Below are 24239 nucleotides of genomic sequence, written 5' to 3'. Positions count from 1 at the left end.
CCGGTCAGGATTTTTTCAAAAAAATGAAAAGTATCCAAAGCGTCTCAAACTCGCGTCATATGATGCCCGAGATCCGAAAGGGCAGAAAAAGTTTGCGGAACCTGTTTCCCTGCTCTAGATTTTGAACAAGCTGCAGAAACCTGAGTGCACCTCAGGAGAGAAAAAAAAGGCAAAAAGTGTGACCCGCGGGTCAGGATTTTTTCAAAAAAAAGAAAAGTATCCAAAGCGTCTCAAACTCGCGTCATATGATGCCCGAGATCTGAAAGGGTAGAAAAAATTTGCGGAACCTGTTTCCCTGCTCTAGATTTTGAACAAGCTGCAGAAACCTGAGTGCACCTCAGGAGAGAAAAAAAAGGCAAAAAGTGTGACCCGCGGGTCAGGATTTTTTCAAAAAAAAGAAAAGTATCCAAAGCGTCTCAAACTCACGTCATATGATGCCCGAGATCCGAAAGGGCAGAAAAAGTTTGCGGAACCTGTTTCCCTGCTCTAGATTTTGAACAAGCTGCAGAAACCTGAGTGCAGCTCCGGAGAGAAAAAAAAGGCAAAAACTGTGACCCGCGGGTCAGGATTTTTTCAAAAAAATGAAAAGTATCCAAAGCGTCTCAAACTCACATCATATGATGCCCGAGATCCGAAAGGGCAGAAAAAGTTTGAGGAACCTGTTTCCCTGCTCTAGATTCTGAACAAGCTACAGAAACCTGAGTGCAGCTCAGTAGAGAAAAAGCAGGAAAAAAGTGTGACCGGCGGGTTAGAATTTTTTCAAAAAAATGAAAAGTATCCAAAGCGTCTCAAACTCGCGTCATATGATGCCCGAGATCCGAAAGGGCAGAAAAAGTTTGCGGAACCTGTTTCTCTGCTCTAGATTCTGAACAAGCTACAGAAACCTGAGTGCATCTCAGGAGAGAAAAAGCAGGCAAAAAGTGTGACCCGCGGGTCAGGATTTTTTCAAAAAAATGAAAAGTATCCAAAGCGTCTCAAACTCACGTCATATGATGCCCGAGATCCGAAAGGGCAGAAAAAGTTTGCGGAACCTGTTTCCCTGCTCTAGATTTTGAACAAGCTGCAGAAACCTGAGTGCACCTCCGGTGAAAAAAAAAAGGCAAAAAGTGTGACCCGCGGGTCAGGATTTTTTCAAAAAAATGAAAAGTATCCAAAGCGTCTCAAGCTCGCGTCATATGATGCCCGAGATCCGAAAGGGCAGAAAAAGTTTGCGGAACCTGTTTCCCTGCTCTAGATTCGGAACAAGCTACAGAAACCTGAGTGCAGCTCAGGAGAGAAAAAGCAGGCAAAAAGTGTGACCCGCGGGTCAGGATTTTTTCAAAAAAATGAAAAGTATCCAAAGCGTCTCAAACTCACGTGATATGATGCCCGAGATCCGAAAGGGCAGAAAAAGTTTGCGGAACCTGTTTCCCTGCTCTAGATTTTGAACAAGCTGCAGAAACCTGAGTGCACGTCCGGTGAGAAAAAAAAGGCAAAAACTGTGACCCACGGGTCAGGATTTTTTCAAAAAAATGAAAAGTATCCAAAGCGTCTCAAACTCGCATCATATGATGCCCGAGATCCGAAAGGGCAGAAAAAGTTTGCGGAACCTGTTTCTCTGCTCTAGATTCTGAACAAGCTACAGAAACCTGAGTGCAGCTCAGGAGAGAAAAAGCAGGAAAAAATTGTGACCCGCGGGTCAGGATTTTTTCAAAAAAATGGAAAGTATCCAAAGCGTCTCAAACTCACGTCATATGATGCCCGAGATCCGAAAGGGCAGAAAAAGTTTGCAGAACCTGTTTCCCTGCTCTAGATTTTGAACAAGCTGCAGAAACCTGAGTGCAGCTCAGTAGAGAAAAAAAAGGCAAAAACTGTGACCCACGGGTCAGGATTTTTTCAAAAAAATGAAAAGTATCCAAAGCGTCTCAAACTCACATCATATGATGCCCGAGATCCGAAAGGGCAGAAAAAGTTTGCGGAACCTGTTTCTCTGCTCTAGATTCTGAACAAGCTACAGAAACCTGAGTGCATCTCAGGAGAGAAAAAGCAGGCAAAAAGTGTGACCCGCCGGTCAGGATTTTTTCAAAAAAATGAAAAGTATCCAAAGCGTCTCAAACTCGCGTCATATGATGCCCGAGATCCGAAAGGGCAGAAAAAGTTTGCGGAACCTGTTTCCCTGCTCTAGATTTTGAACAAGCTGCAGAAACCTGAGTGCACCTCAGGAGAGAAAAAAAAGGCAAAAAGTGTGACCCGCGGGTCAGGATTTTTTCAAAAAAAAGAAAAGTATCCAAAGCGTCTCAAACTCGCGTCATATGATGCCCGAGATCTGAAAGGGTAGAAAAAATTTGCGGAACCTGTTTCCCTGCTCTAGATTTTGAACAAGCTGCAGAAACCTGAGTGCACCTCAGGAGAGAAAAAAAAGGCAAAAAGTGTGACCCGCGGGTCAGGATTTTTTCAAAAAAAAGAAAAGTATCCAAAGCGTCTCAAACTCACGTCATATGATGCCCGAGATCCGAAAGGGCAGAAAAAGTTTGCGGAACCTGTTTCCCTGCTCTAGATTTTGAACAAGCTGCAGAAACCTGAGTGCAGCTCCGGAGAGAAAAAAAAGGCAAAAACTGTGACCCGCGGGTCAGGATTTTTTCAAAAAAATGAAAAGTATCCAAAGCGTCTCAAACTCACATCATATGATGCCCGAGATCCGAAAGGGCAGAAAAAGTTTGAGGAACCTGTTTCCCTGCTCTAGATTCTGAACAAGCTACAGAAACCTGAGTGCAGCTCAGTAGAGAAAAAGCAGGAAAAAAGTGTGACCGGCGGGTTAGAATTTTTTCAAAAAAATGAAAAGTATCCAAAGCGTCTCAAACTCGCGTCATATGATGCCCGAGATCCGAAAGGGCAGAAAAAGTTTGCGGAACCTGTTTCTCTGCTCTAGACTCTGAACATGCTACAGAAACCTGAGTGCATCTCAGGAGAGAAAAAGCAGGCAAAAAGTGTGACCCGCGGGTCAGGATTTTTTCAAAAAAATGAAAAGTATCCAAAGCGTCTCAAACTCACGTCATATGATGCCCGAGATCCGAAAGGGCAGAAAAAGTTTGCGGAACCTGTTTCCCTGCTCTAGATTTTGAACAAGCTGCAGAAACCTGAGTGCACCTCCGGTGAAAAAAAAAAGGCAAAAAGTGTGACCCGCGGGTCAGGATTTTTTCAAAAAAATGAAAAGTATCCAAAGCGTCTCAAGCTCGCGTCATATGATGCCCGAGATCCGAAAGGGCAGAAAAAGTTTGCGGAACCTGTTTCCCTGCTCTAGATTCGGAACAAGCTACAGAAACCTGAGTGCAGCTCAGGAGAGAAAAAGCAGGCAAAAAGTGTGACCCGCGGGTCAGGATTTTTTCAAAAAAATGAAAAGTATCCAAAGCGTCTCAAACTCACGTGATATGATGCCCGAGATCCGAAAGGGCAGAAAAAGTTTGCGGAACCTGTTTCCCTGCTCTAGATTTTGAACAAGCTGCAGAAACCTGAGTGCACGTCTGGTGAGAAAAAAAAGGCAAAAACTGTGACCCGCGGGTCAGGATTTTTTCAAAAAAATGAAAAGTATCCAAAGCGTCTCAAACTCACATCATATCATGCCCGAGATCCGAAAGGGCAGAAAAAGTTTGCGGAACCTGTTTCCCTGCTCTAGATTCTGAACAAGCTGCAGAAACCTGAGTGCACCTCAGGAGAGAAAAAGCAGGCAAAAAGTGTGACCCGCGGGTCAGGATTTTTTCAAAAAAATGAAAAGTATCCAAAGCGTCTCAAACTCACGTCATATGATGCCCGAGATCCGAAAGGGCAGAAAAAGTTTGCGGAACCTATTTCCCTGCCCTAGATTTTGAACAAGCTGCAGAAACCTGAGTGCACCTCAGGAGAGAAAAAAAAGGCAAAAACTGTGACCCGCGGGTCAGGATTTTTTCAAAAAAATGAAAAGTATCCAAAGCGTCTCAAACTCACGTCATATGATGCCCGAGATCCGAAAGGGCAGAAAAAGTTGCGGAACCTGTTTCCCTGCTCTAGATTCTGAACAAGCTGCAGAAACCTGAGTGCACCTCAGGAGAGAAAAAAAAGGCAAAAACTGTGACCCGCGGGTCAGGATTTTTTCAAAAAAATGAAAAGTATCCAAAGCGTCTCAAACTCGCGTCATATGATGCCCGAGATCCGAAAGGGCAGAAAAAGTTTGCGGAACCTGTTTCTCTGCTCTAGATTCTGAACAAGCTACAGAAACCTGAGTGCAGCTCAGGAGAAAAAAAGCAGGAAAAAATTGTGACCCGCGGGTCAGGATTTTTTCAAAAAAATGGAAAGTATCCAAAGCGTCTCAAACTCACGTCATATGATGCCCGAGATCCGAAAGGGCAGAAAAAGTTTGAGGAACCTGTTTCCCTGCTCTAGATTCTGAACAAGCTACAGAAACCTGAGTGCAGCTCAGTAGAGAAAAAAAAAGGCAAAAACTGTGACCCACGGGTCAGGATTTTTTCAAAAAAATGAAAAGTATCCAAAGCGTCTCAAACTCACGTCATATGATGCCCGAGATCCGAAAGGGAAGAAAAAGTATGCAGAACCTGTTTCCCTGCTCTAGATTTTGAACAAGCTGCAGAAACCTGAGTGCCCCTCCGGAGAGAAAAAAAAGGCAAAAACTGTGACCCGCGGGTCAGGATTTTTTCAAAAAAATGAAAAGTATCCAAAGCGTCTCAAACTCACATCATATGATGCCCGAGATCCGAAAGGGCAGAAAAAGTTTGCGGAACCTGTTTCTCTGCTCTAGATTCTGAACAAGCTACAGAAACCTGAGTGCATCTCAGGAGAGAAAAAGCAGGCAAAAAGTGTGACCCGCCGGTCAGGATTTTTTCAAAAAAATGAAAAGTATCCAAAGCGTCTCAAACTCGCGTCATATGATGCCCGAGATCCGAAAGGGCAGAAAAAGTTTGCGGAACCTGTTTCCCTGCTCTAGATTTTGAACAAGCTGCAGAAACCTGAGTGCACCTCAGGAGAGAAAAAAAAGGCAAAAAGTGTGACCCGCGGGTCAGGATTTTTTCAAAAAAAAGAAAAGTATCCAAAGCGTCTCAAACTCGCGTCATATGATGCCCGAGATCCGAAAGGGCAGAAAAAGTTTGCGGAACCTGTTTCCCTGCTCTAGATTCTGAACAAGCTGCAGAAACCTGAGTGCACCTCAGGAGAGAAAAAAAAGGCAAAAACTGTGACCCGCGGGTCAGGATTTTTTCAAAAAAATGAAAAGTATCCAAAGCGTCTCAAACTCACGTCATATGATGCCCGAGATCCGAAAGGGCAGAAAAAGTTTGCGGAACCTGTTTCCCTGCTCTAGATTTTGAACAAGCTGCAGAAACCTGAGTGCACCTCCGGAGAGAAAAAAAAGGCAAAAACTGTGACCCGCGGGTCAGGATTTTTTCAAAAAAATGAAAAGTATCCAAAGCATCTCAAACTCGCGTCATATGATGCCCGAGATCCGAAAGGGCAGAAAAAGTTTGCGGAACCTGTTTCCCTGCTCTAGATTCTGAACAAGCTACAGAAACCTGAGTGCATCTCAGGAGAGAAAAAGCAGGCAAAAAGTGTGACCCGCGGGTCAGGATTTTTTCAAAAAAATGGAAAGTATCCAAAGCGTCTCAAACTCACGTCATATGATGCCCGAGATCTGAATGGGCAGAAAAAATTTGCGGAACCTGTTTCCCTGCTTTAGATTCTGAACAAGCTGCAAAAACCTGAGTGCACCTCAGGAGAGAAAAAGAATGCAAAAAGTGTGACCCGCTGGTCAGGATTTTTTTTAAAAAATGAAAAGTATCCAAAGCGTCTGAAACTCGCGTCATATGATGCCCGAGATCCGAAAGGGCAGAAAAAGTTTGCGGAACCTGTTTCCCTGCTCTAGATTCGGAACAAGCTACAGAAACCTGAGTGCAGCTCAGGAGAGAAAAAGCAGGCAAAAAGTGTGACCCGCGGGTCAGGATTTTTTCAAAAAAATGAAAAGTATCCAAAGCGTCTCAAACTCACATCATATGATGCCCGAGATCCGAAAGGGCAGAAAAAGTTTGCGGAACCTGTTTCCCTGCTCTAGATTTTGAACAAGCTGCAGAAACCTGAGTGCACCTCCGGTGAGAAAAAAAAGGCAAAAACTGTGACCCGCGGGTCAGGATTTTTTCAAAAAAATGAAAAGTATCCAAAGCGTCTCAAACTCACATCATATGATGCCCGAGATCCGAAAGGGCAGAAAAAGTTTGCGGAACCTGTTTCCCTGCTCTAGATTCTGAACAAGCTACAGAAACCTGAGTGCAGCTCAGTAGAAAAAAAAAAGGCAAAAACTGTGACCCGCGGGTCAGGATTTTTTCAAAAAAATGAAAAGTATCCAAAGCGTCTCAAACTCACATCATATGATGCCCGAGATCCGAAAGGGCAGAAAAAGTTTGCGGAACCTGTTTCCCTGCTCTAGATTCTGAACAAGCTACAGAAACCTGAGTGCAGCTCAGTAGAGAAAAAGCAGGAAAAAAGTGTGACCGGCTGGTCAGAATTTTTTCAAAAAAATGAAAAGTATCCAAAGCGTCTCAAACTCGCGTCATATGATGCCCGAGATCCGAAAGGGCAGAAAAAGTTTGCGGAACCTGTTTCTCTGCTCTAGATTCTGAACAAGCTACAGAAACCTGAGTGCAGCTCAGGAGAGAAAAAGCAGGAAAAAATTGTGACCCGCGGGTCAGGACTTTTTCAAAAAAATGGAAAGTATCCAAAGCGTCTCAAACTCACGTCATATGATGCCCGAGATCTGAAAGGGCAGAAAAAATTTGCGGAACCTGTTTCCCTGCTTTAGATTCTGAACAAGCTGCAAAAACCTGAGTGCACCTCAGGAGAGAAAAAGAATGCAAAAAGTGTGACCCGCGGGTCAGGATTTTTTTTAAAAAATGAAAAGTATCCAAAGCGTCTCAAACTCACATCATATGATGCCCGAGATCCGAAAGGGCAGAAAAAGTTTGCGGAACCTGTTTCTTTGCTCTGGATTCTGAACAAGCTACAGAAACCTGAGTGCAGCTCAGGAGAGAAAAAGTAGGAAAAAATTGTGACCCGCGGGTCAGGATTTTTTCAGAAAAATGGAAAGTATCCAAAGCGTCTCAAACTCACGTCATATGATGCCCGAGATCTGAAAGGGCAGAAAAAATTTGAGGAACCTGTTTCCCTGCTCTAGATTCTGAACAAGCTTCAAAAACCTGAGTGCAGCTCAGTAGAGAAAAAGCATGAAAAAAGTGTGACCCGCGGGTCAGGATTTTTTCAAAAAAATGAAAAGTATCCAAAGCGTCTCAAACTCACGTCATATGATGCCCGAGATCCGAAAGGGCAGAAAAAGTTTGCGGAACCTGTTTCCCTGCTCTAGATTCTGAACAAGCTACAGAAACCTGAGTGCAGCTCAGTAGGGAAAAAGCAGGAAAAAAGTGTGACCGGCTGGTCAGAATTTTTTCAAAAAAATGAAAAGTATCCAAAGCGTCTCAAACTCGCGTCATATGATGCCCGAGATCCGAAAGGGCAGAAAAAGTTTGCGGAACATGTTTCTCTGCTCTAGATTCTGAACAAGCTACAGAAACCTGAGTGCATCTCAGGAGAGAAAAAGCAGGCAAAAAGTGTGACCCGCCGGTCAGGATTTTTTCAAAAAAATGAAAAGTATCCAAAGGGTCTCAAACTCGCGTCATATGATGCCCGAGATCCGAAAGGGCAGAAAAAGTTTGCGGAACCTGTTTCCCTGCTCTAGATTCGGAACAAGCTACAGAAACCTGAGTGCAGGTCAGGAGAGAAAAAGCAGGCAAAAAGTGTGACCCGCGGGTCAGGATTTTTTCAAAAAAATGAAAAGTATCCAAAGCGTCTCAAACTCACGTCATATGATGCCCGAGATCCGAAAGGGCAGAAAAAGTTTGAGGAACCTGTTTCCCTGCTCTAGATTCTGAACAAGCTACAGATACCTGAGTGCAGCTCAGGAGAGAAAAAAAAGGCAAAAACTGTGACCCGCGGGTCAGGATTTTTTCAAAAAAATGAAAAGTATCCAAAGCATCTCAAACTCACATCATATGATGCCCGAGATCCGAAAGGGCAGAAAAAGTTTGCGGAACCTGTTTCCCTGCTCTAGATTTTGAACAAGCTGCAGAAACCTGAGTGCACCTCAGGAGAGAAAAAAAAGGCAAAAACTGTGACCCGCGGGTCAGGATTTTTTCAAAAAAATGAAAAGTATCCAAAGCATCTCAAACTCACATCATATGATGCCCGAGATCCGAAAGGGCAGAAAAAGTTTGCGGAACCTGTTTCCCTGCTCTAGATTCTGAACAAGCTACAGAAACCTGAGTGCAGCTCAGTAGAGAAAAAGCAGGAAAAAAGTGTGACCCGCGGGTCAGGATTTTTTCAAAAAAATGAAATGTATCCAAAGCGTCTCAAACTCACGTCATATGATGCCCGAGATCCGAAAGGGCAGAAAAAGTTTGAGGAACCTGTTTCCCTGCTCTAGATTCTGAACAAGCTACAGAAACCTGAGTGCAGCTCAGTAGAGAAAAAAAAGGCAAAAACTGTGACCCGCGGGTCAGGATTTTTTCAAAAAAATGAAAAGTATCCAAAGCATCTCAAACTCACATCATATGATGCCCGAGATCCGAAAGGGCAGAAAAAGTTTGAGGAACCTGTTTCCCTGCTCTAGATTTTGAACAAGCTGCAGAAACCTGAGTGCACCTCAGGAGAGAAAAAAAAGGCAAAAAGTGTGACCCGCGGGTCAGGATTTTTTCAAAAAAAAGAAAAGTATGCAAAGCGTCTCAAACTCGCGTCATATGATGCCCGAGATCCGAAAGGGCAGAAAAAGTTTGCGGAACCTGTTTCCCTGCTCTAAATTTTGAACAAGCTACAGAAACCTGAGTGCACCTCCGGTGAAAAAAAAAAGGCAAAAACTGTGACCCGCGGGTCAGGATTTTTTCAAAAAAATGAAAAGTATCCAAAGCGTCTCAAACTCACTTCATATGATGCCCGAGATCCGAAAGGGCAGAAAAAGTTTGCGGAACCTGTTTCTCTGCTCTAGATTCTGAACAAGCTACAGAAACCTGAGTGCAGCTCAGGAGAGAAAAAGCAGGAAAAAAGTGTGACCCGCGGGTCAGGATTTTTTCAAAAAAATGAAAAGTATCCAAAGCATCTCAAACTCACATCATATGATGCCCGAGATCCGAAAGGGCAGAAAAAGTTTGAGGAACCTGTTTCCCTGCTCTAGATTTTGAACAAGCTGCAGAAACCTGAGTGCACCTCAGGAGAGAAAAAAAAGGCAAAAAGTGTGACCCGCGGGTCAGGATTTTTTCAAAAAAATGAATAGTATCCAAAGCGTCTCAAACTCACATCATATGATGCCCGAGATCCGAAAGGGCAGAAAAAGTTTGCGGAACCTGTTTCCCTGCTCTAGATTCTGAACAAGCTACAGAAACCTGAGTGCAGCTCAGTAGAGAAAAAAAAGGCAAAAACTGTGACCCGCGGGTCAGGATTTTTTCAAAAAAAGAAAAGTATCCAAAGCGTCTCAAACTCGCGTCATATGATGCCCGAGATCCGAAAGGGCAGAAAAAGTTTGCGGAACCTGTTTCCCTGCTCTAGATTTTGAACAAGCTACAGAAACCTGAGTGCACCTCCGGTGAAAAAAAAAAGGCAAAAACTGTGACCCGCGGGTCAGGATTTTTTGAAAAAAATGAAAAGTATCCAAAGCGTCTCAAACTCACATCATATAATGCCCGAGATCCGAAAGGGCAGAAAAAGTTTGCGGAACCTGTTTCTCTGCTCTAGATTCTGAACAAGCTACAGAAACCTGAGTGCAGCTCAGGAGAGAAAAAGCAGGAAAAAATTGTGACCCGCGGGTCAGGATTTTTTCAAAAAAATGGAAAGTATCCAAAGCGTCTCAAACTCACATCATATGATGCCCGAGATCCGAAATGGCAGAAAAAGTTTGCGGAACCTGTTTCCCTGCTCTAGATTCTGAACAAGCTACAGATACCTGAGTGCAGCTCAGGAGAGAAAAAAAAGGCAAAAACTGTGACCCGCGGGTCAGGATTTTTTCAAAAAAATGAAAAGTATCCAAAGCATCTCAAACTCACATCATATGATGCCCGAGATCCGAAAGGGCAGAAAAAGTTTGCGGAACCTGTTTCCCTGCTCTAGATTTTGAACAAGCTGCAGAAACCTGAGTGCACCTCAGGAGAGAAAAAAAAGGCAAAAACTGTGACCCGCGGGTCAGGATTTTTTCAAAAAAATGAAAAGTATCCAAAGCATCTCAAACTCACATCATATGATGCCCGAGATCCGAAAGGGCAGAAAAAGTTTGCGGAACCTGTTTCCCTGCTCTAGATTCTGAACAAGCTACAGAAACCTGAGTGCAGCTCAGTAGAGAAAAAGCAGGAAAAAAGTGTGACCCGCGGGTCAGGATTTTTTCAAAAAAATGAAATGTATCCAAAGCGTCTCAAACTCACGTCATATGATGCCCGAGATCCGAAAGGGCAGAAAAAGTTTGAGGAACCTGTTTCCCTGCTCTAGATTCTGAACAAGCTACAGAAACCTGAGTGCAGCTCAGTAGAGAAAAAAAAGGCAAAAACTGTGACCCGCGGGTCAGGATTTTTTCAAAAAAATGAAAAGTATCCAAAGCATCTCAAACTCACATCATATGATGCCCGAGATCCGAAAGGGCAGAAAAAGTTTGAGGAACCTGTTTCCCTGCTCTAGATTTTGAACAAGCTGCAGAAACCTGAGTGCACCTCAGGAGAGAAAAAAAAGGCAAAAAGTGTGACCCGCGGGTCAGGATTTTTTCAAAAAAAAGAAAAGTATGCAAAGCGTCTCAAACTCGCGTCATATGATGCCCGAGATCCGAAAGGGCAGAAAAAGTTTGCGGAACCTGTTTCCCTGCTCTAAATTTTGAACAAGCTACAGAAACCTGAGTGCACCTCCGGTGAAAAAAAAAAGGCAAAAACTGTGACCCGCGGGTCAGGATTTTTTCAAAAAAATGAAAAGTATCCAAAGCGTCTCAAACTCACTTCATATGATGCCCGAGATCCGAAAGGGCAGAAAAAGTTTGCGGAACCTGTTTCTCTGCTCTAGATTCTGAACAAGCTACAGAAACCTGAGTGCAGCTCAGGAGAGAAAAAGCAGGAAAAAAGTGTGACCCGCGGGTCAGGATTTTTTCAAAAAAATGAAAAGTATCCAAAGCATCTCAAACTCACATCATATGATGCCCGAGATCCGAAAGGGCAGAAAAAGTTTGAGGAACCTGTTTCCCTGCTCTAGATTTTGAACAAGCTGCAGAAACCTGAGTGCACCTCAGGAGAGAAAAAAAAGGCAAAAAGTGTGACCCGCGGGTCAGGATTTTTTCAAAAAAATGAATAGTATCCAAAGCGTCTCAAACTCACATCATATGATGCCCGAGATCCGAAAGGGCAGAAAAAGTTTGCGGAACCTGTTTCCCTGCTCTAGATTCTGAACAAGCTACAGAAACCTGAGTGCAGCTCAGTAGAGAAAAAAAAGGCAAAAACTGTGACCCGCGGGTCAGGATTTTTTCAAAAAAAAGAAAAGTATCCAAAGCGTCTCAAACTCGCGTCATATGATGCCCGAGATCCGAAAGGGCAGAAAAAGTTTGCGGAACCTGTTTCCCTGCTCTAGATTTTGAACAAGCTACAGAAACCTGAGTGCACCTCCGGTGAAAAAAAAAAGGCAAAAACTGTGACCCGCGGGTCAGGATTTTTTGAAAAAAATGAAAAGTATCCAAAGCGTCTCAAACTCACATCATATAATGCCCGAGATCCGAAAGGGCAGAAAAAGTTTGCGGAACCTGTTTCTCTGCTCTAGATTCTGAACAAGCTACAGAAACCTGAGTGCAGCTCAGGAGAGAAAAAGCAGGAAAAAATTGTGACCCGCGGGTCAGGATTTTTTCAAAAAAATGGAAAGTATCCAAAGCGTCTCAAACTCACATCATATGATGCCCGAGATCCGAAATGGCAGAAAAAGTTTGCGGAACCTGTTTCCCTGCTCTAGATTCTGAACAAGCTACAGAAACCTGAGTGCAGCTCAGTAGAGAAAAAGCAGGAAAAAAGTGTGACCCGCGGGTCAGGATTTTTTCAAAAAAATGAAAAGTATCCAAAGCGTCTCAAACTCACTTCATATGATGCCCGAGATCCGAAAGGGCAGAAAAAGTTTGCGGAACCTGTTTCTCTGCTCTAGATTCTGAACAAGCTACAGAAACCTGAGTGCAGCTCAGGAGAGAAAAAGCAGGAAAAAAGTGTGACCCGCGGGTCAGGATTTTTTCAAAAAAATGAAAAGTATCCAAAGCATCTCAAACTCACATCATATGATGCCCGAGATCCGAAAGGGCAGAAAAAGTTTGAGGAACCTGTTTCCCTGCTCTAGATTTTGAACAAGCTGCAGAAACCTGAGTGCACCTCAGGAGAGAAAAAAAAGGCAAAAAGTGTGACCCGCGGGTCAGGATTTTTTCAAAAAAATGAATAGTATCCAAAGCGTCTCAAACTCACATCATATGATGCCCGAGATCCGAAAGGGCAGAAAAAGTTTGCGGAACCTGTTTCCCTGCTCTAGATTCTGAACAAGCTACAGAAACCTGAGTGCAGCTCAGTAGAGAAAAAAAAGGCAAAAACTGTGACCCGCGGGTCAGGATTTTTTCAAAAAAAAGAAAAGTATCCAAAGCGTCTCAAACTCGCGTCATATGATGCCCGAGATCCGAAAGGGCAGAAAAAGTTTGCGGAACCTGTTTCCCTGCTCTAGATTTTGAACAAGCTACAGAAACCTGAGTGCACCTCCGGTGAAAAAAAAAAGGCAAAAACTGTGACCCGCGGGTCAGGATTTTTTGAAAAAAATGAAAAGTATCCAAAGCGTCTCAAACTCACATCATATAATGCCCGAGATCCGAAAGGGCAGAAAAAGTTTGCGGAACCTGTTTCTCTGCTCTAGATTCTGAACAAGCTACAGAAACCTGAGTGCAGCTCAGGAGAGAAAAAGCAGGAAAAAATTGTGACCCGCGGGTCAGGATTTTTTCAAAAAAATGGAAAGTATCCAAAGCGTCTCAAACTCACATCATATGATGCCCGAGATCCGAAATGGCAGAAAAAGTTTGCGGAACCTGTTTCCCTGCTCTAGATTCTGAACAAGCTACAGAAACCTGAGTGCAGCTCAGTAGAGAAAAAGCAGGAAAAAAGTGTGACCCGCGGGTCAGGATTTTTTCAAAAAAATGAAAAGCATCCAAAGCGTCTCAAACTCACGTCATATGATGCCCGAGATCCGAAAGGGCAGAAAAAGTTTGCGGAACCTGTTTCTCTGCTCTAGATTCTGAACAAGCTACAGAAACCTGAGTGCAGCTCAGGAGAGAAAAAGCAGGAAAAAATTGTGACCCGCGGGTCAGGATTTTTTCAAAAAAATGGAAAGTATCCAAAGCGTCTCAAACTCACGTCATATGATGCCCGAGATCTGAAAGGGCACAAAAAATTTGCGGAACCTGTTTCCCTGCTTTAGATTCTGAACAAGCTGCAAAAACCTGAGTGCACCTCAGGAGAGAAAAAGAATGCAAAAAGTGTGACCCGCGGGTCAGGATTTTTTCAAAAAAATGAAAAGTATCCAAAGCGTCTCAAACTCACATCATATGATGCCCGAGATCCAAAAGGGCAGAAAAAGTTTGAGGAACCTGTTTCCCTGCTCTAGATTCTGAACAAGCTGCAAAAACCTGAGTGCAGCTCAGGAGAGAAAAAGCAGGAAAAAAGTGTGACCGGCGGGTCAGAGTTTTTTCAAAAAAATGAAAAGTATCCAAAGCGTCTCAAACTCGCGTCATATGATGCCCGAGATCCGAAAGGGCAGAAAAAGTTTGCGGAACCTGTTTCTCTGCTCTAGATTCTGAACAAGCTACAGAAACCTGAGTGCAGCTCAGGAGAGAAAAAGCAGGAAAAAATTGTGACCCGCGGGTCAGGATTTCTTCAAAAAAATGGAAAGTATCCAAAGCGTCTCAAACTCACGTCATATGATGCCCGAGATCTGAAAGGGCAGAAAAAATTTGCGGAACCTGTTTCCCTGCTTTAGATTCTGAACAAGCTGCAAAAACCTGAGTGCACCTCTGGAGAGAAAAAGAATGCAAAAAGTGTGACCCGCGGGTCAGGATTTTTTTGAAAAAAATGAAAAGTATCCAAAGCATCTCAAACTCACATCATATGATGCCCGAGATCCGAAAGGGCAGAAAAAGTTTTCGGAACCTGTTTCCCTGCTCTAGATTTTGAACAAGCTGCAGAAACCTGAGTGCAGCTCAGGAGAGAAAAAAAAGGCAAAAAGTGTGACCGGCGGGTCAGAATTTTTTCAAAAAAATGAAAAGTATCCAAAGCGTCTGAAACTCGCGTCATATGATGCCCGAGATCCGAAAGGGCAGAAAAAGTTTGCGGAACCTGTTTCCCTGCTCTAGATTCGGAACAAGCTACAGAAACCTGAGTGCAGCTCAGTAGAGAAAAAGCAGGAAAAAAGTGTGACCCGCCGGTCAGGATTTTTTCAAAAAAATGAAAAGTATCCAAAGCGTCTCAAACTCACGTCATATGATGCCCGAGATCCGAAAGGGCAGAAAAAGTTTGAGGAACCTGTTTCCCTGCTCTAGATTCTGAACAAGCTACAGAAACCTGAGTGCAGCTCAGTAGAGAAAAAAAAGGCAAAAACTGTGACCCGCGGGTCAGGATTTTTTCAAAAAAATGAAAAGTATCCAAAGCATCTCAAACTCACATCATATGATGCCCGAGATCCGAAAGGGCAGAAAGAGTTTGAGGAACCTGTTTCCCTGCTCTAGATTTTGAACAAGCTGCAGAAACCTGAGTGCACCTCAGGAGAGAAAAAAAAGGCAAAAAGTGTGACCCGCGGGTCAGGATTTTTTCAAAAAAAAGAAAAGTATCCAAAGCATCTCAAACTCGCGTCATATGATGCCCGAGATCCGAAAGGGCAGAAAAAGTTTGCGGAAACTGTTTCCCTGCTCTAGATTTTGAACAAGCTACAGAAACCTGAGTGCACCTCCGGTGAAAAAAAAAAGGCAAAAACTGTGACCCGCGGGTCAGGATTTTTTCAAAAAAATGAAAAGTATCCAAAGCGTCTCAAACTGACATCACATGATGCCCGAGATCCGAAAGGGCAGAAAAAGTTTGCGGAACCTGTTTCTCTGCTCTAGATTCTGAACAAGCTACAGAAACCTGAGTGCAGCTCAGGAGAGAAAAAGCAGGAAAAAATTGTGACCCGCGGGTCAGGATTTTTTCAAAAAAATGAAAAGTATCCAAAGCGTCTCAAACTCGCGTCATATGATGCCCGAGATCCGAAAGGGCAGAAAAAGTTTGAGGAACCTGTTTCCCTGCTCTAGATTCTGAACAAGCTACAGAAACCTGAGTGCAGCTCAGTAGAGAAAAAGCAGGAAAAAAGTGTGACCGGCGGGTCAGAATTTTTTCAAAAAAATGAAAAGTATCCAAAGCGTCTCAAACTCGCGTCATATGATGCCCGAGATCCGAAAGGGCAGAAAAAGTTTGAGGAACCTGTTTCCCTGCTCTAGATTCTGAACAAGCTACAGAAACCTGAGTGCAGCTCAGTAGAGAAAAAAAAGGCAAAAACTGTGACCCGCGGGTCAGGATTTTTTCAAAAAAATGAAAAGTATCCAAAGCATCTCAAACTCACATCATATGATGCCCGAGATCCGAAAGGGCAGAAAAAGTTTGAGGAACCTGTTTCCCTGCTCTAGATTTTGAACAAGCTGCAGAAACCTGAGTGCACCTCAGGAGAGAAAAAAAAGGCAAAAAGTGTGACCCGCGGGTCAGGATTTTTTCAAAAAAAAGAAAAGTATGCAAAGCGTCTCAAACTCGCGTCATATGATGCCCGAGATCCGAAAGGGCAGAAAAAGTTTGCGGAACCTGTTTCCCTGCTCTAAATTTTGAACAAGCTACAGAAACCTGAGTGCACCTCCGGTGAAAAAAAAAAGGCAAAAACTGTGACCCGCGGGTCAGGATTTTTTCAAAAAAATGAAAAGTATCCAAAGCGTCTCAAACTCGCGTCATATGATGCCCGAGATCCGAAAGGGCAGAAAAAGTTTGCGGAACCTGTTTCCCTGCTCTAGATTCTGAACAAGCTACAGAAACCTGAGTGCAGCTCAGTAGAGAAAAAAAAGGCAAAAACTGTGACCCGCGGGTCAGGATTTTTTCAAAAAAAAGAAAAGTATCCAAAGCGTCTCAAACTCGCGTCATATGATGCCCGAGATCCGAAAGGGCAGAAAAAGTTTGCGGAACCTGTTTCCCTGCTCTAGATTTTGAACAAGCTACAGAAACCTGAGTGCACCTCCGGTGAAAAAAAAAAGGCAAAAACTGTGACCCGCGGGTCAGGATTTTTTGAAAAAAATGAAAAGTATCCAAAGCGTCTCAAACTCACATCATATAATGCCCGAGATCCGAAAGGGCAGAAAAAGTTTGCGGAACCTGTTTCTCTGCTCTAGATTCTGAACAAGCTACAGAAACCTGAGTGCAGCTCAGGAGAGAAAAAGCAGGAAAAAATTGTGACCCGCGGGTCAGGATTTTTTCAAAAAAATGGAAAGTATCCAAAGCGTCTCAAACTCACATCATATGATGCCCGAGATCCGAAATGGCAGAAAAAGTTTGCGGAACCTGTTTCCCTGCTCTAGATTCTGAACAAGCTACAGAAACCTGAGTGCAGCTCAGTAGAGAAAAAGCAGGAAAAAAGTGTGACCCGCGGGTCAGGATTTTTTCAAAAAAATGAAAAGCATCCAAAGCGTCTCAAACTCACGTCATATGATGCCCGAGATCCGAAAGGGCAGAAAAAGTTTGCGGAACCTGTTTCTCTGCTCTAGATTCTGAACAAGCTACAGAAACCTGAGTGCAGCTCAGGAGAGAAAAAGCAGGAAAAAATTGTGACCCGCGGGTCAGGATTTTTTCAAAAAAATGGAAAGTATCCAAAGCGTCTCAAACTCACGTCATATGATGCCCGAGATCTGAAAGGGCACAAAAAATTTGCGGAACCTGTTTCCCTGCTTTAGATTCTGAACAAGCTGCAAAAACCTGAGTGCACCTCAGGAGAGAAAAAGAATGCAAAAAGTGTGACCCGCGGGTCAGGATTTTTTCAAAAAAATGAAAAGTATCCAAAGCGTCTCAAACTCACATCATATGATGCCCGAGATCCAAAAGGGCAGAAAAAGTTTGAGGAACCTGTTTCCCTGCTCTAGATTCTGAACAAGCTGCAAAAACCTGAGTGCAGCTCAGGAGAGAAAAAGCAGGAAAAAAGTGTGACCGGCGGGTCAGAGTTTTTTCAAAAAAATGAAAAGTATCCAAAGCGTCTCAAACTCGCGTCATATGATGCCCGAGATCCGAAAGGGCAGAAAAAGTTTGCGGAACCTGTTTCTCTGCTCTAGATTCTGAACAAGCTACAGAAACCTGAGTGCAGCTCAGGAGAGAAAAAGCAGGAAAAAATTGTGACCCGCGGGTCAGGATTTCTTCAAAAAAATGGAAAGTATCCAAAGCGTCTCAAACTCACGTCATATGATGCCCGAGATCTGAAAGGGCAGAAAAAATTTGCGGAACCTGTTTCCCTGCTTTAGATTCTGAACAAGCTGCAAAAACCTGAGTGCACCTCTGGAGAGAAAAAGAATGCAAAAAGTGTGACCCGCGGGTCAGGATTTTTTTTAAAAAATGAAAAGTATCCAAAGCATCTCAAACTCACGTCATATGATGCCCGAGATCCGAAAGGGCAGAAAAAGTTTGAGGAACCTGTTTCCCTGCTCTAGATTCTGAACAAGCTACAGATACCTGAGTGCAGCTCAGGAGAGAAAAAAAAGGCAAAAACTGTGACCCGCGGGTCAGGATTTTTTTGAAAAAAATGAAAAGTATCCAAAGCATCTCAAACTCACATCATATGATGCCCGAGATCCGAAAGGGCAGAAAAAGTTTTCGGAACCTGTTTCCCTGCTCTAGATTTTGAACAAGCTGCAGAAACCTGAGTGCAGCTCAGGAGAGAAAAAAAAGGCAAAAAGTGTGACCGGCGGGTCAGAATTTTTTCAAAAAAATGAAAAGTATCCAAAGCGTCTGAAACTCGCGTCATATGATGCCCGAGATCCGAAAGGGCAGAAAAAGTTTGCGGAACCTGTTTCCCTGCTCTAGATTTGGAACAAGCTACAGAAACCTGAGTGCAGCTCAGTAGAGAAAAAGCAGGAAAAAAGTGTGACCCGCCGGTCAGGATTTTTTCAAAAAAATGAAAAGTATCCAAAGCGTCTCAAACTCACGTCATATGATGCCCGAGATCCGAAAGGGCAGAAAAAGTTTGAGGAACCTGTTTCCCTGCTCTAGATTCTGAACAAGCTACAGAAACCTGAGTGCAGCTCAGTAGAGAAAAAAAAGGCAAAAACTGTGACCCGCGGGTCAGGATTTTTTCAAAAAAAAGAAAAGTATCCAAAGCATCTCAAACTCGCGTCATATGATGCCCGAGATCCGAAAGGGCAGAAAAAGTTTGCGGAAACTGTTTCCCTGCTCTAGATTTTGAACAAGCTACAGAAACCTGAGTGCACCTCCGGTAAAAAAAAAAAGGCAAAAACTGTGACCCGCGGGTCAGGATTTTTTCAAAAAAATGAAAAGTATCCAAAGCGTCTCAAACTGACATCACATGATGCCCGAGATCCGAAAGGGCAGAAAAAGTTTGCGGAACCTGTTTCTCTGCTCTAGATTCTGAACAAGCTACAGAAACCTGAGTGCAGCTCAGGAGAGAAAAAGCAGGAAAAAATTGTGACCCGCGGGTCAGGATTTTTTCAAAAAAATGAAAAGTATCCAAAGCGTCTCAAACTCGCGTCATATGATGCCCGAGATCCGAAAGGGCAGAAAAAGTTTGAGGAACCTGTTTCCCTGCTCTAGATTCTGAACAAGCTACAGAAACCTGAGTGCAGCTCAGTAGAGAAAAAGCAGGAAAAAAGTGTGACCGGCGGGTCAGAATTTTTTCAAAAAAATGAAAAGTATCCAAAGCGTCTCAAACTCGCGTCATATGATGCCCGAGATCCGAAAGGGCAGAAAAAGTTTGCGGAACCTGTTTCTCTGCTCTAGATTCTGAACAAGCTACAGAAACCTGAGTGCATCTCAGGAGAGAAAAAGCAGGCAAAAAGTGTGACCCGCCGGTCAGGATTTTTTCAAAAAAATGAAAAGTATCCAAAGCGTTTCAAACTCGCGTCATATGATGCCCGAGATCTGAAAGGGCAGAAAAAATTTGTGGAACCTGTTTCCCTGCTTTAGATTCTGAACAAGCTGCAAAAACCTGAGTGCACCTCAGGAGAGAAAAAGAATGCAAAAAGTGTGACCCGCGGGTCAGGATTTTTTTTAAAAAATGAAAAGTATCCAAAGCGTCTGAAACTCGCGTCATATGATGCCCGAGATCCGAAAGGGCAGAAAAAGTTTGCGGAACCTGTTTCCCTGCTCTAGATTCTGAACAAGCTACAGAAACCTGAGTGCAGCTCAGGAGAGAAAAAGCAGGCAAAAAGTGTGACCCACGGGTCAGGATTTTTTCAAAAAAATGAAAAGTATCCAAAGCGTCTCAAACTCACATCATATGATGCCCGAGATCCGAAAGGGCAGAAAAAGTTTGCGGAACCTGTTTCCTGCTCTAGATTCTGAACAAGCTACAGAAACCTGAGTGCAGCTCAGTAGAGAAAAAAAAGGCAAAAACTGTGACCCGCGGGTCAGGATTTTTTCAAAAAAATGAAAAGTATCCAAAGCATCTCAAACTCACATCATATGATGCCCGAGATCCGAAAGGGCAGAAAAAGTTTGCGGAACCAGTTTCCCTGCTCTAGATTTTGAACAAGCTGCAGAAACCTGAGTGCACCTCAGGAGAGAAAAAAAAGGCAAGAAGTGTGACCCGCGGGTCAGGATTTTTTCAAAAAAATGAAAAGTATCCAAAGCGTCTCAAACTCGCGTCATATGATGCCCGAGATCCGAAAGGGCAGAAAAAGTTTGCGGAACCTGTTTCCCTGCTCTAGATTTTGAACAAGCTACAGAAACCTGAGTGCACCTCCGGTGAAAAAAAAAAGGCAAAAACTGTGACGCGCGGGTCAGGATTTTTTCAAAAAAATGAAAAGTATCCAAAGCGTCTCAAACTCACATCATATGATGCCCGAGATCCGAAAGGGCAGAAAAAGTTTGCAGAACCTGTTTCTCTGCTCTAGATTCTGAACAAGCTACAGAAACCTGAGTGCACCTCAGGAGAGAAAAAGAATGCAAAAAGTGTGACCCGCGGGTCAGGATTTTTTCAAAAAAATGAAAAGTATCCAAAGCGTCTGAAACTCGCGTCATATGATGCCCGAGATCCGAAAGGGCAGAAAAAGTTTGGGGAACCTGTTTCCCTGCTCTAGATTCTGAACAAGCTACAGAAACCTGAGTGCAGCTCAGGAGAGAAAAAGCAGGCAAAAAGTGTGACCCGCGGGTCAGGATTTTTTCAAAAAAATGGAAAGTATCCAAAGCGTCTCAAACTCACGTCATATGATGCCCGAGATCCGAAAGGGCAGAAAAAGTTTGCGGAACCTGTTTCTCTGCTCTAGACTCTGAACAAGCTACAGAAACCTGAGTGCAGCTCAGGAGAGAAAAAGCAGGCAAAAAGTGTGACCGGCGGGTCAGAATTTTTTCGAAAAAATGAAAAGTATCCAAAGCGTCTCAAACTCGCGTCATATGATGCCCGAGATCCGAAAGGGCAGAAAAAGTTTGCGGAACCTGTTTCCCTGCTCTAGATTCTGAACAAGCTACAGAAACCTGAGTGCATCTCAGGAGAGAAAAAGCAGGCAAAAAGTGTGACCCGCCGGTCAGGATTTTTTCAAAAAAATGAAAAGTATCCAAAGCGTCTCAAACTCGCGTCATATAATGCCCGAGATCCGAAAGGGCAGAAAAAGTTTGCGGAACCTGTTTCTCTTCTCTAGATTCTGAACAAGCTACAGAAACCTGAGTGCAGCTCAGTAGAGAAAAAAAAGGCAAAAACTGTGACCCGCGGGTCAGGATTTTTTCAAAAAAATGAAAAGTATCCAATGCATCTCAAACTCACATCATATGATGCCCGAGATCCGAAAGGGCAGAAAAAGTTTGAGGAACCTGTTTCCCTGCTCTAGATTTTGAACAAGCTGCAGAAACTGAGTGCACCTCAGGAGAGAAAAAAAAGGCAAAAAGTGTGACCCGCGGGTCAGGATTTTTTCAAAAAAAAGAAAAGTATCCAAAGCGTCTCAAACTCGCGTCATATGATGCCCGAGATCCGAAAGGGCAGAAAAAGTTTGCGGAACCTGTTTCCCTGCTCTAGATTTTGAACAAGCTACAGAAACCTGAGTGCACCTCCGGTGAAAAAAAAAAGGCAAAAACTGTGACCCGCGTCAGGATTTTTTCAAAAAAATGAAAAGTATCCAAAGCATCTCAAACTCACATCATATGATGCCCGAGATCCGAAAGGGCAGAAAAAGTTTGCGAAACCTATTTCTCTGCTCTAGATTCTGAACAAGCTACAGAAACCTGAGTGCAGCGCAGGAGAGAAAAAGCAGGAAAAAATTGTGACCCGCGGGTCAGGATTTTTTCAAAAAAATGGAAAGTATCCAAAGCATCTCAAACTCACGTCATATGATGCCCGAGATCTGAAAGGGCAGAAAAAATTTGCGGAACCTGTTTCCCTGCTTTAGATTCTGAACAAGCTGCAGAAACCTGAGTGCACCTCAGGATAGAAAAAGAATGCAAAAAGTGTGACCCCGCGGGTCAGGATTTTTTCAAAAAAATGAAAAGTATCCAAAGCGTCTCAAACTCACGTCATATGATGCCCGAGATCCGAAAGGGCAGAAAAAGTTTGCGGAACCTGTTTCTCTGCTCTAGATTCTGAACAAGCTACAGAAACCTGAGTGCAGCTCAGGAGAGAAAAAGCAGGCAAAAAGTGTGACCCGCGGGTCAGGATTTTTTCAAAAAAATGAAAAGTATCCAATGCATCTCAAACTCACATCATATGATGCCCGAGATCCGAAAGGGCAGAAAAAGTTTGAGGAACCTGTTTCCCTGCTCTAGATTTTGAACAAGCTGCAGAAACCTGAGTGCACCTCAGGAGAGAAAAAAAAGGCAAAAAGTGTGACCCGCGGGTCAGGATTTTTTCAAAAAAAAGAAAAGTATCCAAAGCGTCTCAAACTCGCGTCATATGATGCCCGAGATCCGAAAGGGCAGAAAAAGTTTGCGGAACCTGTTTCCCTGCTCTAGATTTTGAACAAGCTACAGAAACCTGAGTGCACCTCCGGTGAAAAAAAAAAGGCAAAAACTGTGACCCGCGGGTCAGGATTTTTTCAAAAAAATGAAAAGTATCCAAAGCGTCTCAAACTTACATCATATGATGCCCGAAATCCGAAATGGCAGAAAAAGTTTGCGGAACCTGTTTCCCTGCTCTAGATTTTGAACAAGCTACAGAAACCTGAGTGCAGCTCAGTAGAGAAAAAGCAGGAAAAAAGTGTGACCCGCGGGTCAGGATTTTTTCAAAAAAATGAAAAGTATCCAAAGCGTCTCAAACTCACATCATATGATGCCCGAGATCCGAAAGGGCAGAAAAAGTTTGAGGAACCTGTTTCCCTGCTCTAGATTCTGAACAAGCTACAGAAACCTGAGTGCAGCTCAGTAGAGAAAAAAAAGGCAAAAACTGTGACCCGCGGGTCAGGATTTTTTCAAAAAAATGAAAAGTATCCAAAGCATCTCAAACTCACATCATATGATGCCCGAGATCCGAAAGGGCAGAAAAAGTTTGCGGAACCTGTTTCCCTGCTCTAGATTTTGAACAAGCTGCAGAAACCTGAGTGCACCTCCGGTGAAAAAAAAAAGGCAAAAAGTGTGACCCGCGGGTCAGGATTTTTTCAAAAAAATGAAAAGTATCCAAAGCGTCTCAAACTCACATCATATGATGCCCGAGATCCGAAAGGGCAGAAAAAGTTTGCGGAACCTGTTTCTCTGCTCTAGATTCTGAACAAGCTACAGAAACCTGAGTGCAGCTCAGGAGAGAAAAAGCAGGAAAAAATTGTGACCCGCGGGTCAGGATTTTTTCAAAAAAATGGAAAGTATCCAAAGCGTCTCAAACTGACGTCATATGATGCCCGAGATCTGAAAGGGCAGAAAAAATTTGCGGAACCTGTTTCCCTGCTTTAGATTCTGAACAAGCTGCAAAAACCTGAGTGCACCTCAGGAGAGAAAAAGAATGCAAAAAGTGTGACCCGCGGGTCAGGATTTTTTCAAAAAAATGAAAAGTATCCAAAGCGTCTCAAACTCACATCATATGATGCCCGAGATCCAAAAGGGCAGAAAAAGTTTGCGGAACCTGTTTCCCTGCTCTAGATTCTGAACAAGCTGCAAAAACCTGAGTGCAGCTCAGGAGAGAAAAAGCAGGAAAAAAGTGTGACCGGCGGGTCAGAATTTTTTCAAAAAAATGAAAAGTATCCAAAGCGTCTGAAACTCGCGTCATATGATGCCCGAGATCCGAAAGGGCTGAAAAAGTTTGCGGAACCTGTTTCCCTGCTCTAGATTCGGAACAAGCTACAGAAACCTGAGTGCAGCTCAGGAGAGAAAAAGCAGGCAAAAAGTGTGACCCGCGGGTCAGGATTTTTTCAAAAAAATGAAAAGTATCCAAAGCGTCTCAAACTCACATCATATGATGCCCGAGATCCAAAAGGGCAGAAAAAGTTTGCGGAACCTGTTTCCCTGCTCTAGATTTTGAACAAGCTACAGAAACCTGAGTGCACCTCCGGTGAAAAAAAAAAGGCAAAAACTGTGACCGGCGGGTCAGGATTTTTTCAAAAAAATGAAAAGTATCCAAAGCGTCTCAAACTCGCGTCATATGATGCCCGAGATCCGAAAGGGCAGAAAAAGTTTGCGGAACCTGTTTCTCTGCTCTAGATTCTGAACAAGCTACAGAAACCTGAGTGCATCTCAGGAGAGAAAAAGCAGGCAAAAAGTGTGACCCGCCGGTCAGGATTTTTTCAAAAAAATGAAAAGTATCCAAAGCGTCTCAAACTCGCGTCATATGATGCCCGAGATCTGAAAGGGCAGAAAAAATTTGCGGAACCTGTTTCCCTGCTTTAGATTCTGAACAAGCTGCAAAAACCTGAGTGCACCTCAGGAGAGAAAAAAAAGGCAAAAAGTGTGACCCGCGGGTCAGGATTTTTTTAAAAAAATGAAAAGTATCCAAAGCGTCTGAAACTCGCGTCATAT

The sequence above is a fragment of the Rhineura floridana genome, chromosome 9 (assembly GCF_030035675.1).
Source record: "Rhineura floridana isolate rRhiFlo1 chromosome 9, rRhiFlo1.hap2, whole genome shotgun sequence".
NCBI lineage: Eukaryota > Metazoa > Chordata > Lepidosauria > Squamata > Rhineuridae > Rhineura > Rhineura floridana.
Note: the sequence above shows the minus strand (reverse complement) of the source record.